Source organism: Cricetulus griseus, chromosome X, assembly GCF_003668045.3.
Source record: "Cricetulus griseus strain 17A/GY chromosome X, alternate assembly CriGri-PICRH-1.0, whole genome shotgun sequence".
Taxonomy (NCBI): domain Eukaryota; kingdom Metazoa; phylum Chordata; class Mammalia; order Rodentia; family Cricetidae; genus Cricetulus; species Cricetulus griseus.
In genome coordinates, this window is record NC_048604.1 from 110,804,833 (window position 1) to 110,820,225 (window position 15,393).

Below are 15,393 nucleotides of genomic sequence, written 5' to 3' on the forward strand. Positions count from 1 at the left end.
GCCAGACTGGGTTCCAGCACTGAGAAAGGGAAGTAGACACAGGATCTCACCACTAACCATTTAGCTATTTGCAACTGATACCTGCTGGTGAAGGGAAAACCAGTTTTGTACAATAGAATGTCACCAGGTATATCAACTACACTCCAGGGTATGCCCCATGCTCCAGAATAGTTGGCCAGGATAAACGAATCTGAGAGGAGTTGGGCAAGGGTAAAACATAATCATAATATATGGTGTGAACAAAATTTAAGTCAGCAACAAATAGGAAAAATAAACAAATACAAGAACCCTAAACCTAATGCAGAAATATACAATGACAAAATGCAAAACAAATCATGAAAAACAAAAATCCAAAACAAACAAAATGTTAGAATATATTGAGATCATAGTCACTAGAGGGGTGCTCACTACTGCCACTTCCTAGACACTTTCTAAGTACATTCTAAATACTTATGGTTATATACATAGATAGGCATGTTGGATCTCAATTTCATCAAAGGAGCTTCCTTTTGCCACTGAGCAAGACTATTACAGAAATGCACCACTGGTCAAATGGTCTATACCCAATGAATACATCTACAACACAACCCCTATACTAAGGCTTAGGGAATATATTGAAAGATGCAGAAGGAAGATTGGAAGCACCAGAGGATGAGGTCAGCTGCAGTGAAAAGTTGTCTGTAGGGGGAAATGCTGGGGCTGGACACAGGAAATGGTGACCATGCCCGCTTGGGGATGGCACAGGTGCCACTGACCATGCCCCCTGTGGTCAGAGTGACATATCAAGTTTTTAAGTATTATAGAAACACGCATGTGGCCCTCTTTTTTCCCTCTCCGACCTGGCTGAACGGACAAGCAGGCATCCAGTGTAAACCTGGTCACTGGCTTCGTTGCGTGTGTACTTTCTTTTTTTTTTAAGCACATCTGTATTTATTCCAGTGGCAGGTGACAACAGTGAAACAAAGAGCTGTCTCTTCAAATTTCACTTCCTAAGCTTTCCATGTGTCTCGATTACAGTGATGGTGAATAATGGGGAATGTCAGCACAAGGGCAGATTCTGCGTAATTGGAAAAGATAATTTCCTATACTGTGTGATTTGAAGGCCACACTAAGATCTCATCTACCATCCTCTTTCCATAACTAGACACACCCACCATTATAAACTATCTGTGATCAATCTAGTTCTGACTCCACATTGTGATCAGCTTTAGGTATCTTCTATATGTGATGGGGAAGCTGCACCCATAAAATCTAAACACTACACATAAACAATACACTCACAGTGACAACATCAGTTGATATGCCAATGTAGATGGTGGATATCTCACCAGACTCTACACCTAATAAAAAGAGAGAGGAGAAAAGTAATCACACACACACACACACACACACACACACACACACACACACACGTGAAACCACGCATGTGTGTACGTCACAAACAAAGCAAATGCAAAAAACCCATTGTACAAGTTAATATTTCATTCCTGTAAGGATGAATTTTATTGCCTCCCTCTGATGGAACAGAGTTGAAAATTGATTTTGTGGTAATTGCATGAATTTACACATATGATACAGTGAAAGAGAGTTCTACATACCCTGTGTGCCAGTGTCAGTGTCCTGCTCTTGAAGTATTACATAGCTGTGTAAATTATATCATTGTGTAAATTATATCATTGTGTAATGTGTAAGTTAAACTATCATGGGGACTAATTGGATCAAGGATGCTCTATATGTTCTCATTCTTCTGTATCTATAATGGTTTAGTGAAGCATAACTGTAATGAATCTTAATCAATAAGGTAACCTTAAAATAGTCATCATCTAACCCACACTCTTGGGAAGGGCTTGGAAAGAAGCCTTTCAGTAGAGAGCAGGAACTGAGTGCACTTGTCTCCTCCCAACGAGCATCAGGTCAAGGCTCAACCTCACATTTTCAGTGCTTCAAATTCCCCATTGCACAGTGTTCTGTTGCACACACTAGCACCAGAGCTAATAACCTGCAAAACTGCAACTGCATCTCTCCTGACTACTAAAGAACACCTGAGAGCAAAGAGTAAGAATGTTATGTCTGGTCATAAATCCACACTCTATTATTACAGCCCCTGCAGAGAAAGGACAGGCGTGGGGAGCCACAGCCCCAAGATGGCACCTGGCTGGATGCCAGGAAGACGGAGCTTAGCTGTAAACAAGCCTTATTTGGAAGCGCTTAGTGGATCCGGTGTGCCTCCTCCAGCTGTGACCTATCCGGGATCGCCAGGTGGCGTGAGCTAATTGGGTAATGAGCTTGCTTTTAAGGGCTTGTGCCAGGGGGATTGGAAGAGACAGAAGAAGCAGAGAGAGAAGCTGATGTACAAGGTTCCTGAATAAACTGCTTGAAGAAGAGTTGTGGTCTTGCTGGTCGAGATAGACGCGACAGACAGGAATGTTCAGCCGGAATCATACACAAGGAATCATACACAAGCCGGAGGGTGCAGAGCCATTCACAAGGATGACAGTGACTGGAATTGTGGTAGGAACAGACCTGAAGACTGTGAACTTTCCATTCCATGTCTCAGATGGAAACATCTACCTTAACAGGAGGACATGTATGTATCACCGTGAAAGGTTAGTGGGGTTAATAGAATTGAATGGCTTGAAAAAGAACATCAAAATAAATGGGACTTAGAGCGGAATCTCTTTCTTTGAAACACTTTTCCCTCCTTTTGAAAATAGATTCTTTTCTCACAAAATATATCCTGATTATGGTTTGTTCCCCTCTCTCTACTCCTGCCAGTTCCTCCACACCTCCCCTCTCATCCAGATCCACTCCCTTTCTGCTCTCAATAGAAAGGAACAGACTCTAGGAGATAGTATTTAAATATAACAAGTTAAGTACAATAAGGTAAAACAAATACTTATCACATCAATGAACAGATTTGCCAACAGAATTAGGGCACCTACCAGTGTCGAATAAACAATGGCTCCAGGGAACTCAATGTGTTCAAATGCATGATATATTTTAAAACACAACATTCCAACTATCTGCACAGAAAGAAGATTGACCCATATCCAAATTCACCCTGTGGTGCCCCAACAAGGCCAGTGGTAGAAGTGTGAGAAGCATGCAGGTAAGAGAACTGGTGAAAGTATCTGAGATGTCAGCAGGTGGGGACAAACCAGGATCCACCATCACTGCACCATTCACAGATAATGCCAGCAGCTCTCTTCCCTCCCTTTCAGTTCTCACTGAAGCCACATCCACTGGATTTTCCTTGTTTGTCTGGTAGACCAGCTATCTCATTGTCACAGATGAAAATGTTGACCACATGACATCCTGGGACTTCTGGAATGACTCACTTGAATTGAAAAGTCTGTATGGCAGTGGGGAAAACACAAAAGTAAAGAGCCTCAGCCTCAGCCTCAGCCTCAGCTCACCCAAAAACCTATCCATGGACCACTGTGAAACCAGAGAAATGACACAGTCAACAGAACATGAGGGGGAAATGCAAATGAAATTGCTCACAGTTTTAAGCCAAGTAATGGTCCTGAATACCATCGCTTCAAAATGGCTGCCAGATCAGGGAACACATTGCTTGTGTGTAAGTCCCAGCTACACTATTTGTGAGCTTGTGTCTATATCTCACCCAATATTTTTGAGTTTGTGTCCAGGTCCCAGCTCCAGAATTTGTGAACTTGTGCCTATATCCTACCCCACCATATTTGACCTTGTATGGTCCATGTCCCATCCCACCACTTTGATCTTGTATCTATGTCCCACCCAACTATTTTAGCTTATTTCTAAGACCCTGATCCACCACTTGCAAGGCTGTGCCTATATCCCACCCCACCATTTGTGAACTGTGTCTGTGTATTGGCTCCAGCATTTGTAAGACACACTATGTTGTTTTTCTTAGCCCTCTAGTGTCTTTTCTGTACAGGATGTAACAATTGCTCCCACTCAGGTACAGTTACTTGGGATGGTTGACTGTGATTTAACAAGAGTCACTTTGAGGCAATCATGACACACAACACACAAGAGGTATTCCTCAGCTTCTGGCAACTCATCATGGTTAAAAATATCTTCCCAGGACACCCACATTGATAGAGTCCTCAGTTCAAACTCAGGCCTGTGAATGAGAAGGACTGAGAGACCATCAACCTCTCCCTGTTCTCCCCAAGTGCACTGAAGGGCCATTCAGAATCAGGTGCATTCCCACACTCTGTGTGCAGATCTGATGAAAGGCGAACCTGCCTCTTCAGTTGTCCCTCTCAGGCTGAAGGCCCTGACAATTTTGACCTAAATGAGGCTCTTTGTGTGTCTGGGACAAAGATTTCCTCAGAGTGCCTCTTGTAGTCTCACTGGGTAATGGTTGGAATGAACATTGGGCACTTTTCATAGGGCTTCTCCAGAGAAATCAGATTTAAAAGTTTTCTCTCCAGGCTCATTTACATTCTACCATTTCCAATAAACAGACTGATTGAGAGAAGTTGCCCGGTAGCAGTCATGGGCCTAGAAGAATCATAGTTCTCAGGAATCATCATTCTGAGCAATTTCTCACGGCAAGACTCAGGTTCAGAGCAGCGGTCATATTTCTTCTCCAGGGCATATGAAGGGTATGATGAAGGTCTTGAAAATATGCATGTTTTGTGTCAGCCTCTCCAAAGTGCTACTTAACAAAGTCCATGCCCAAGAGACTTAAGTAACCCCCCACAAGCAGGGTGGCAAGTGGAGGGATCATATCAAAAATATGTCTGTTGAAATGCAGACTTTATTTACCCTGGGAGAATGTAAGCTATCACCACACCCAGAGCCTTTCTTCTATTTTCATTCAAACTTACAGGTATCTTTCCTCCTTGCCCCACACTCCTCTTCTACATTCTTCAACACCTCTGGGTGTCTCATGTAAGGAGCCTTCCCACCACATGAGGGATGGGTGGCATGCTTCCTCCATAGAGTCAGTGTTTCCTTGCCATACACCTGCTTGGACTAAACCCGAATGCTCTGCTGACTGTCAATGCAGGTTCTTTAAAATCCTACTCACCCTCCGCCATCAACTGGAAATCCACAGCTTCTGCAGTCCTGTACACAGCATCCTACTCTATGATGGGGAGTTCATCAAATGCCTGAAGTACCCATGTACCAGATAATGATGCATCCTAGATTTTCCCATTTCTGCATGGCAGCTGCTGGACTTTGTTTAAAATACTGCTAGTCTAGATGCACAGACACACATATAATCAACTAGGGACAGAGAGAGCCAAAATTGGAGATCTCCATCGCGTTCTTCCCCTGGGAACTCACAGAGCTCCCTAGGAAGAGGGAGAGGAAGAAATGTAGGAGCCAAGGGGTTAAAGTCAAGAAAGTATGCCAGAGAATTGCTTAAACAAGAACATGCCTGAAAACAACTCCAACAACCCAGGAGGAGTATGCACTGTGATGAGATCAAAGTCCTTATTCCCTCATTAAGCATATATTGAAGGAGGCCCATTTCTACAGCCTACAGCAGAGAGAACAATATCCAATATGATGACCTAGGCACTCTACATCCCTTCTTTATAAAATGCAATGACATTCAAACAAAGCAGTCTTGCCTTTTGTCTGTATTTTCAGTAAGAGGTCAGTGGGCATTTGTATTCTTTCACTGTTTTGCTCCACCACTTTGAATTCCAAGGGTCTTGCATGATGTTTTGATGTGTTTTCTGTCAAGTCTGGTGTCCAACTCATGTTAAGTAGCAACAGGAGGACTTCTCCTGATACTGAATGGCTTATTTGTCCAATATGGCTGGGATCCCAAGTCCCTCTTTCAGAGTCTCCATGTTAAATGTGTTTTTAAAATGTGATTCCTTCTTTAGAAAGGCTTAGTGGCCAGGAAAAAAGGTGTAGTTTTCATTGAAACATGAAAGAACACACAACATCAACAAACAAGCCAACACCAAACCAGTAATGAGCATCAGGGAGGAGAGAGAATGTGACTTGTTTTCATTCTGAAATGAATGGCATGGATGCTCCTCACAAGGGACATGCTGCACAGAAATCACTCTCTACACATAATGGGGACAATGTGAGCCCATGCAGTTGTTAAAGTGAACTCTGTATCTAATAACTTCACTCTTTACATTCCAGTGGAGAAGCCTTCTTCCTGTAAGGTCCCTGTGTGCGCCCTTTAATCCTGTGGAATGCACTGGTAATTCTGTCTGTGAAGTGCATAGCCATGCTGAGGTTTAAGTGCAAAGTCTAGATATGAACAGCTTCCTTACAGTTCCATTAGTTATGTCTAATGTTGATATAATTTAAGCTTCTAGACACCATATCTGACTTGTGAAGTGTTGCAAAGCTGGGTGGGATGACAGTTCCTTGTATAACCAGCCTTTCATTGGGAAGAGGGCATCTCACAGCATCAAAGCAATACATCTGTTTGGGGCGGTGTGGGCCAGTGAAACAGAGCCTGCCTAGCCTGTGGCACACCCCAGTCATGGTAAACCTATCAGCACAATTAGTGTGGCTTGTGATGAGGAAAGTGAGGCCCCATTAGAAGAAAGGAAATGCCATTTAGTGATGGATCTTTTTCTGTGATTAGGATTATGGTCATGCCCTGCTAGGCCTGGCTTTTGAGTTTGTACTGGGGGATCCCAAGTCAGGCCCTCAAACCTACTAGCCAGACACTTTATCAGCAACCAGGCTACCCAGCCCTGAGCTGCACATTTTTAATAAAATTCATTCTACCTTCAAACAATACCAACCCATTCCTGTGTAGTGAAGCCCCCACCACAGTGTGTTCCCACTTCCTGTCTCACACACTGGTGGACTGTCTGCTGGAGGAGCAGACCAGGATATGTTTCTCACACTCACAAGATAGCAGGCAGCATCTTCATGAGCCATTTCCAGTGTCTTAGGAGTGTTTCCAGTGCTCTCAAACCCTCAAGGCTAAAAACCATCATTTGTGACAGTTCATGCCCTGCTTTGCAAAGCAAAATACCTCTGAATTCAATGATAACATTGGTTTTGGTTGGTAGATTCCACATAAGGCAACCATTTAGGAAAAGGCTGCCAGACAGTGTGAAAACTCTAGTTGGACCTATTTGTATCACCATGACTAACTAGATTTATTTGCTTCAAAAGTGGTCTGTGGTGTCACATACCCCAAGTCCCATATTTTCTGGTGCCCTCTGTTGCAATTTTGGGAGTGTCCAAGGCAGACATTAGAAGTCGACGGGTAGAGGGGCCCTCAGGTACACAGTAGGTCACACTACCCCACCGGGTCCCTAGGAATAGGCCTTTTCCTCACTGCCTGTATATCCCATTTCAGGCCTTCCCATATGCTCCTTCCTTGCAAGGAGCCTTTTAGGAACCTCCAGGACTTAGTGAATACCTACAAAGAACACCTGACACCATGACACAATACTCCCCATCAACCTCCCACGATAACCAGGAGGCCTTTCTTCTGTGGCCATGAAACCTACTGCCAGACCAACCTAAAGCCATCTGAATGGCAAAGGTCTCACTGATGAAGTGGGTGGTCGTAAGGATTTCAGTTTAAATATTTGGGGGTATTTGTTTGCTTGTTTTGTTTCTGATAGTTTGTTATTTACAGAAAGGGTCTCACTATCTAGCTCTAGCTGTCCAATAACTAACTGCATAGACCAGGGTGGCCTCAAACTCATAGAGATCCACCTTCTTCTGAGTTCTGAGTGCTGGGACTAAATGTGTATACCACCACCACCACCAGGCTTCAGTGTGGACTTTTCATATGTGCACTAATCCTTTGTTGCCATCATGCCTTCTGACATTTCTGTCATGTGGTCTAAAGCCTTGCTCACTGCCCTAGAACAAAAACATCCCCACCTGATTTCTACAGTACCTCTTTGCTTGCATTAGTCTGTAAGGTAACTGGGCAAAACAGAGCAGTAAGAGATATAGTGGTCACTGCTTTTCCCACTGTGCTCTAGATGCCCTTTTACACCTCAGGTCACTATTAAACCTACTTTAGCCCACTTATTGTCTTCTGTTAAAATGCCTGTCCTTTACTGCTACCATCCCACAGCAATTACTTTTAGTAAATTGTTTTTAAAATGCCAAGTAATGCTTGCCCTTCTGTGACAGATCAGAAGGACCCGCCTCTCACTCTAGTCCTGGGATATTAAGCCCCATTTACCATTGCTAAATAATGTTCAGTACTGTTAAATGCTGAAACTCTTAGTGCTATCTGAAGTTCTTCTTGACTCTATTGTAAAGATCTTTGAATGTTGCCTGTGTGAGTCTCAGACTCTGAGGAAGGAATTTTGTCTCAGGCTATCTGTCTGCTTGTGACTGTCACCCATAAGCAGTTCCAGTTTGGAAACCTACAGAAATGTCCTAGTTGTGGCCTGGTGGCTTGGAACAGTGCCCAGATGGCTTGAGCACACTGCAGTGCAAAGACATATGCATGCCAGTCCAGCTCCCAGGGTGATTTCAAATAGCTTTAAGAGGTTTTTGTTTGGGTTTGAATTTTGGCATCACAGCCCTGGGTATACACCACAGAAGGCTCTGCAGCCATTTCACCCAGGCCAGAGGGCAACACTTGCCCTGGTGGCCCAGTGGGATGACTGCCATTGGTGCAATTCACAACACTCCACTAGCATGAAGGGTTATGAAGTTACTGATGCAAAGGCATTTGCCACACCCCCATTCTTGCTGCATGAGCTGGCAGCTTGATTAACTTTCTCAGTCCACTTGCCCTCTGCTGTTGTAATCTTAGGCCCATTAGAAGAATGTCCCTTATGGTCTTTGCTTGCCAATTTAAGGTCTGGGGTTTTGTTTTTCATGGCACACTGTGCTGAGCTGGTAGCCTGCAGAGGAGATGGCAGCTGAGGCAGCACACTCACAGAAGCAGCGTCTGCTGTCCTTGCAGAGGCAGCGGCCCTTGTGGTAGCACCAGTGGCAGAAAGGGGGCAGTGGAAGAGTTCTTGGGGCAGACAGGATGGGACAGAAATGATGGGGAGCAGAAGGAGAAGATGAAACAAGGGACGGCGGAAAGGCAGAGGAGGCAGAGCACTGATGCTGAAGAAAGTCAGAAGGTTGTGAGGAGCCAGAGATGAGAAAGGCTGGAATCTACCTACCTGAAGTGTTTGAGAGTCTGGAAGGGCCAAAGGTCTTGACATTATAGGTCTTGAACGAGTGACAATAGTGCCCATCAGGGGCCAAGTGTCCCAACACTGTAGACCCTAGACCTGGGATGTTAGCCTCAAGGAAATGAGCTTCCTAAGGAAGAAGTGTAGAACTTGGGAGTGTTCCCTACTTCTGGCTGTCTCCACTGCTCTGAATCAGGGATTGCATTGGCTCGATTGTCTTACAGATACTGGGGGTTAAATCCTTGAGGAATAAGCCTCGAAGCAAAGAACAGACAGCCAAAGTCTCTGAATTATTAAGCCTGCAGCACTAATCTTCCACCTCTGAGAACTTGGAGGTTATAAGACTCTGAATCTACCATTCCAGAACATAAGCTTTCACCAGACAGAGCCTCAGCTCTAATTCCAGAAGATGTCTTTCTTGCCTAGTCACCACTTCTGTCCAGGTAGGGTAAAAAGGACCCTTGCTATGTGATTTGCCAAACTTCCTTATTGCTTTTTGTCTTACCCTGGGTATTGTATCTCTTTGATTTCTCTGATTATCCTGCGAGTCATTTGGTGAAACCAAGGTTTCTGTTGAGAGGATCACACTAGTCACACATTCTCCTCACATATTCATTAGTGGAGGACAAGCATGTTTATACCATAGTAGAAAAATATTGAAGACAAATGTAATGATTCCCATTTGTTTACAGCTTGTCTCTCGGAAAGGTATTCTTTTCTCTTGTATTTTTCGTAGTGTTTTTATAACATTCATGTGAAGTTTCTTCCCAGGATATAAGGTGGTTGATTATATACACGATGTTAAAATCCATGGTAATGTTTGAATGCATATCTAATCCTAATTTATTGTACAGTAGAGGAGTTACCATGCAGACAATTAGGAATATACCTCAAGAAATTAAATTGAATGACAGCTTTTAAAATTACTGATTTTTGATTTTTATTTCATGCATATGAGTAGTTTATTGTTTCATGCATGTGTGTACTGTGTGCCGGCCTGATTCCATTTAGGCCAGAGGAGGTTGCTGCATCCTCTGATAATAGAGTTACCATATTAAAAAATAGTACTATGTAGGTGAAATGATGGCACTGTGTGTGTGCCTTGGTCTCTGCAAAAGCTGCTGCACACGAGTACTTCTATTGGAATACCCCACTTTCTATGTTCCTTCTTTCCTGGTCCCCTAAAGCAAAGTGTTATTGGAACCCCTCTTAAACCAAAGCATTTTCATGTGGCCTGTGGTCTTTTCTCAGCACAGTGGCTGAGTAATACTTTTGCTAGAGACTAACCATGATGGAGTACAAAGCAGCTTACTGCTGCTTTTCCTAGTGCAAACCTCAGTGCAGCAGTAAAGCTTAAGGTCCCTTGAAGTTGTTAGAACATTGGTATACCATTTTACTTCTCTTCCCTCCCTTTATTCCACCCAAAGAACTGGAAATGCACCCTCCATCTACAATCTTTGACGACTCAAGGATTCGTCAAACTAACAACACTCCTAAGGCTTGTCGATATTAAAATCATGCCTTCCACTGAAATAATGCATCCCTTATGCCAATGCAACATGATGGGCAATGTGCAACAGAACAGAGACAGCAGCAGACTGGCTGAGGAAATTCAGTGTGAACAGACTGTCTATGAATTACTTCTGCACAAAACCAACAGTAATCTGAAAAATTGTTCGGGATACAAATCAGAAGAGTTAGGAGAGAAAAGATTCAACACAGTTGTGGCAGACAGAGATTTACAAACCATTGAATTGTTTTTAAAGTCACCATTTTGAAAGTGTTCCAAACACCCATCCCAAAGACCTTGTAGCCAAACATTTAAAAGAGAGTATTTCAAAAACACACACACACACACACACACACACACACACACACACACACACACACACACACACAGGAGAGGGAGAGAGAGAGAGAGAGAGAGAGAGAGAGAGAGAGAGAGAGAGAGAGAGAGAATGAGTTAAGGAATGTCCCAGTGGAAATTTTAGAAGGGAAAGTATGATGTACAAAAGATTGTGCTGTTGTGCTGGGACTGGAGTGATGGCTCAGAGGTTAAGAGCACTGACTGCTCTTCCAGAGGTCCTGAGTTCAATTCCCAGTAGCCACATGGAGGCTCACAACCATTTGTAGTGAGATCTGGTGCAGGTAAAACATTGTATACATAGTTGAAGAGAGGGAGGAATGAAGAACTACGGGGTCTGTACCAGGTTGGAGAAACCTACAGAAACAGTTGGCCTGAAAAAGGGAAAGAATATCGACCCCAGACCCTCTTTGGGAGGCCAGTACAGGACTAATCCAGCCCCCCAATCATGGATGCCAATGGGGAGGCCCCTGCACTCCTGGGAGCCTCAGGAAGTGGACTGGCGTTTTGCCCTGGTGTGTGTGGGGGGACTATGAGAGCCCATCCCACTCGAAGGGATGCGCTCTGTCTCTGGACACATGGGGAAGGGCCTAGGCCCAGCACAGGAAGATTTGGTGGACTTGGTGGAGCCCCGGTTGGGGCCCCACCCTGCCTGGGGAGTGGTGGGTGGATGGGGTGGGGGTAGGTTGGAGGTGGGGGAGAAGGAAGGGGGGTGAGGGGAGGGAGAGGGAGAGGGGAATTACATGTGAAACAAGCCTGTTCCCTAACTTGATTAAGAATAATAATAATAATACATATTTTGTTTTTTAAAGATGAGAGATAATTAAACCACATGGTATTTGGGGGCAATGAAGGATGTTTTTTTCTCAGAAGAGCATTGTACAATTATATTTTTATGAAAAATAAAGTATATTCACCAAAAAAAACATTGTATACATAATAAATTTTAAAAATCTTAAAAAATATATTGTGCTGTCAACTTTATACAAGCTGGAGTCATTTTGGAAGAGGAAACCTCATATTGGCTTGTTCTTGGTTGATGGTTGATGTAGGAGAGCAGGTGTCATCCCTTGGCTGGTGGTCCTGGGTTCTGTACGAAAGCAGACTAAACAACCAATAAGGAGCAAGCCAGTAAGCAGCATTCCCTCATGACCTCTGCTTCAGTTCCTGTTTCAGGTTTCTGCCTCGACTTCCCTTAGTGATGGAGTGTGACTTGAGAACGGTAAGCTGAAATGAATTCTTTCCCTCCCCAAGTTGCTTTTCATCATGGTGTTTTGTAACAGCAGTATAAACCTAACTAAAGCAAAAACCAAACAAAAATGCATCCTATTAATGAGTTTCAAAACCAGAATGAAGGCCTGCCTGGGGAAATACCTAAGTAGATAACAGTATTTGCTACTCTTCCCAAGGATCTGAATTCGGTTCCAGCATTCACATTGGATGGATCAAAATTAACCTAGCTCAAGCCCCAGTGTACCTTCATTCATAAGTGTACCTTCACAAACAGATTTTCACATAGTCACATAAACAAAAAGAAACAAATATTTTAAAACACCAGAATGTAAACAAATACTGGTGAATGTGTGAATACATCGATAGAAATTTCAAAGGTAAAAAATAGAGAAAGATGTTAAAAACAAAGATAGGTAAGCATAACTTTAAGAACCTGTGAAGAGTACCAAATGCCTATGATTGATTTTGTCAGGATGTTAGGAAGGGAGGGGAAAGGCTATTGTGACATGAAATTGTATTGAGTGGCTGGTGGCTGAGTGCTTCTAAAAGCTGACACACATATACTTATACTTTAATGCATCTTAAAAATCCTAAGAAGAATAGACACATACAAACACACAAGTAGACATAGCATAAACAACCTGTAGAAAATTACAGCAGTGATGAAATTACAGAAAACTAGAGGAGAAAGTAAAAAAAACAAATACCTATTAGGGAACCAGGTTTTCCCACCAGAATTCAAGGGTATCCAAAATAAATATTTTCTATTTATAGGAAAAGAACCATCTACCATGAATATAACATCCAGCAAAGGCATTCTTCAGAGAAGCAGGTGCAAAAGTGATACTGACATATGTGGATACAGGTGGGTAGAGAATGCTGGCTAATGCAACTAAACTGTAGAAGCTCTTCAGACAGAACAGAAATAACAGAGGCAACTTAGGACACAGGAAACAAAGAAAGAGCAGCAGAAACAGATTCTATTTGGACAATAATACAACAATCTCTTATTCTGACCTTCCTTAAAACATTCTTGAGAGAAGAAATAAAAACTTAACAACTTTGCTGCATATAATAGATAAAGGGAAACTGAAGATGACATGTGGTGGTAAGATTTGGATATTCCATGGGAAGCAGAAAGATATTGATTCTTTGCAGTCTATTCAGAGTTTAAAATACTTCATTTACATTACACTAGTAGCACAGACATTGAGATCAACGATTAGTAAATGGGACCTCCTGAAACCGAGAAGCTTCTGCAAGGCAAAGGACACAGTCAGTAAGACAAAACTACAGCCTACAGAATGGGAAAAGATCTTCACCTATCCCACATTTGACAGAGGGCTGATTTCCAAAATATACAATGAACTCAAGAAGCTAGCCACCAAAACACCAAACAATGAAATTAAAAATTGGGGTACAGAACTAAATAGAGAATTCTCAACAGAGGAATCCGAAATGGCTGAAAGTGCTCAAAATCCTTGGCCATCAGAGAAATGCGACTCAAAACAACTCTGAGACACCATCTTACTCCTGTCAGAATGGCTAAAATCAAAAATACCAATGGCAATCTATGCTGGAAAGGATGTGGAGAAAAAGGAACTTTCCTCCATTGCGGGTGGGAGTGTGAACTTGTAAGACCACTTTGGAAATCAGTATGACAGTTGCTCAGAAAAATGGAAATAAGTCTACCTCAAGATCCAGCCATTCCTCTCTTGGGCATGTACCCAAATAATGCACGTTCATACAACAAGGACATATGTTCAACCATGTTCATAGCAGCATTGTTTTGTAATAGCCAGAACCTGGAAGCAACCTAAAAGCCCCAATCAATTTTGGTAATTGATACCTATCCAGAAAAATGTCCTTTTCCATTAAATTTCCCAATTTTGTGGAGTACAAATTTTCAAAGTATGACCTGATGACTCTCTGTATTTCCTCAGTGTTCATTGTTATGTCCCCCTTTTTAATTCTTATTTTGTTAATTTGGACTTTCTCTCTCTGCCTTTTGGTTAGTTTGGATTAAGTTTAGTCTATCTTGTGAGAGACTTTGATGATTCCCCCATGGAAGGTCTCAACCTCCCTGGGGAACAGAAGGAGGGATTGGATGGGGGGGAATTGTGGGGGGAATGAGAGGGTGGGAGGGAGAGGGAACTGGGATTGATATGTAAAATAAGATTGTTTCTAATTTAAATAAAAACATGTAGAAAAAAAGTAGTATGTTGTGCCTTCATTTTCATTGAAATCTAGGAAGACTTTAATTTCTTCCCTTATTTCTTCCTTGACCCAGGAGTGATGCAAGTGAGCATTGCTCAATTTCCATGAGTTTGTAGGTTTTCTACAATTTGTGTTGTTGTTGAATTCTAACTTTAAACCATGGTGATCTGATAAGATATAGGGGTTTATTACAATTTTTTGTATCTGTTAAGGTTTGCTTTGTTGCAGAGTATGTGGTCGATTTTAGAGAAGGTCCCATGCTTCACTGAGAAGAAGGTATGTTCTTTTGTATTCTGATGGAATATTGTATAGAAATCTGTTTCAGCCCATTGAGTCATAACTTCTGTTAGTTCCTTTATTTTTCTGTTAAGATTATGTCTGGTGTTCCTGTCCAGTGGTGAGAGTGGGATGTTGAAGTCTCCCACTATTCATGTGTTGAGTTTGATGTGTGATTTAAGCTTTACTAATGTTTCTTTTGCAAATGTAGATGTCCTTGTATTTGTTGCATAGATATTGAGAATTGAGACTTCATCTTGATGTATTTTTCCTGTGACAAAAATGAAATGTCCTTCTTCATATTTTTTATTAATTTTAGTTTGAACTCTATATTAGGAAAGCTATACCAGCTTGAATGTTAGGTCCATTTGCTTGGAAAATCTTTTCCTAACCCTTTGCTCTGTGGTAATGCCTATCATTGAGGTTGAGGTGTGTTTCTTGTGTGCAGCAGAAGGATGGATTATGTCTTTTTATCCATTCTGTTCACCTGTGTCTTTTTATAGGCAAATTGAGAACATTAATATTAAGAGATATTAATGACCAGTGAATATTAATTCCTGCTATTTTTTGATTTGGTGATTGTGGTGGTGGTATTGTGTGTGTGTGTTTCCCTTTTGGGGTTTTGTTTTTGTTTTTGTGGGTGTAGCTAACTTTCCTTGCTTGAAGTTTTCCTTCCAGTACTTTCTGTAGGGCAAGATTTATGGATATGTATTT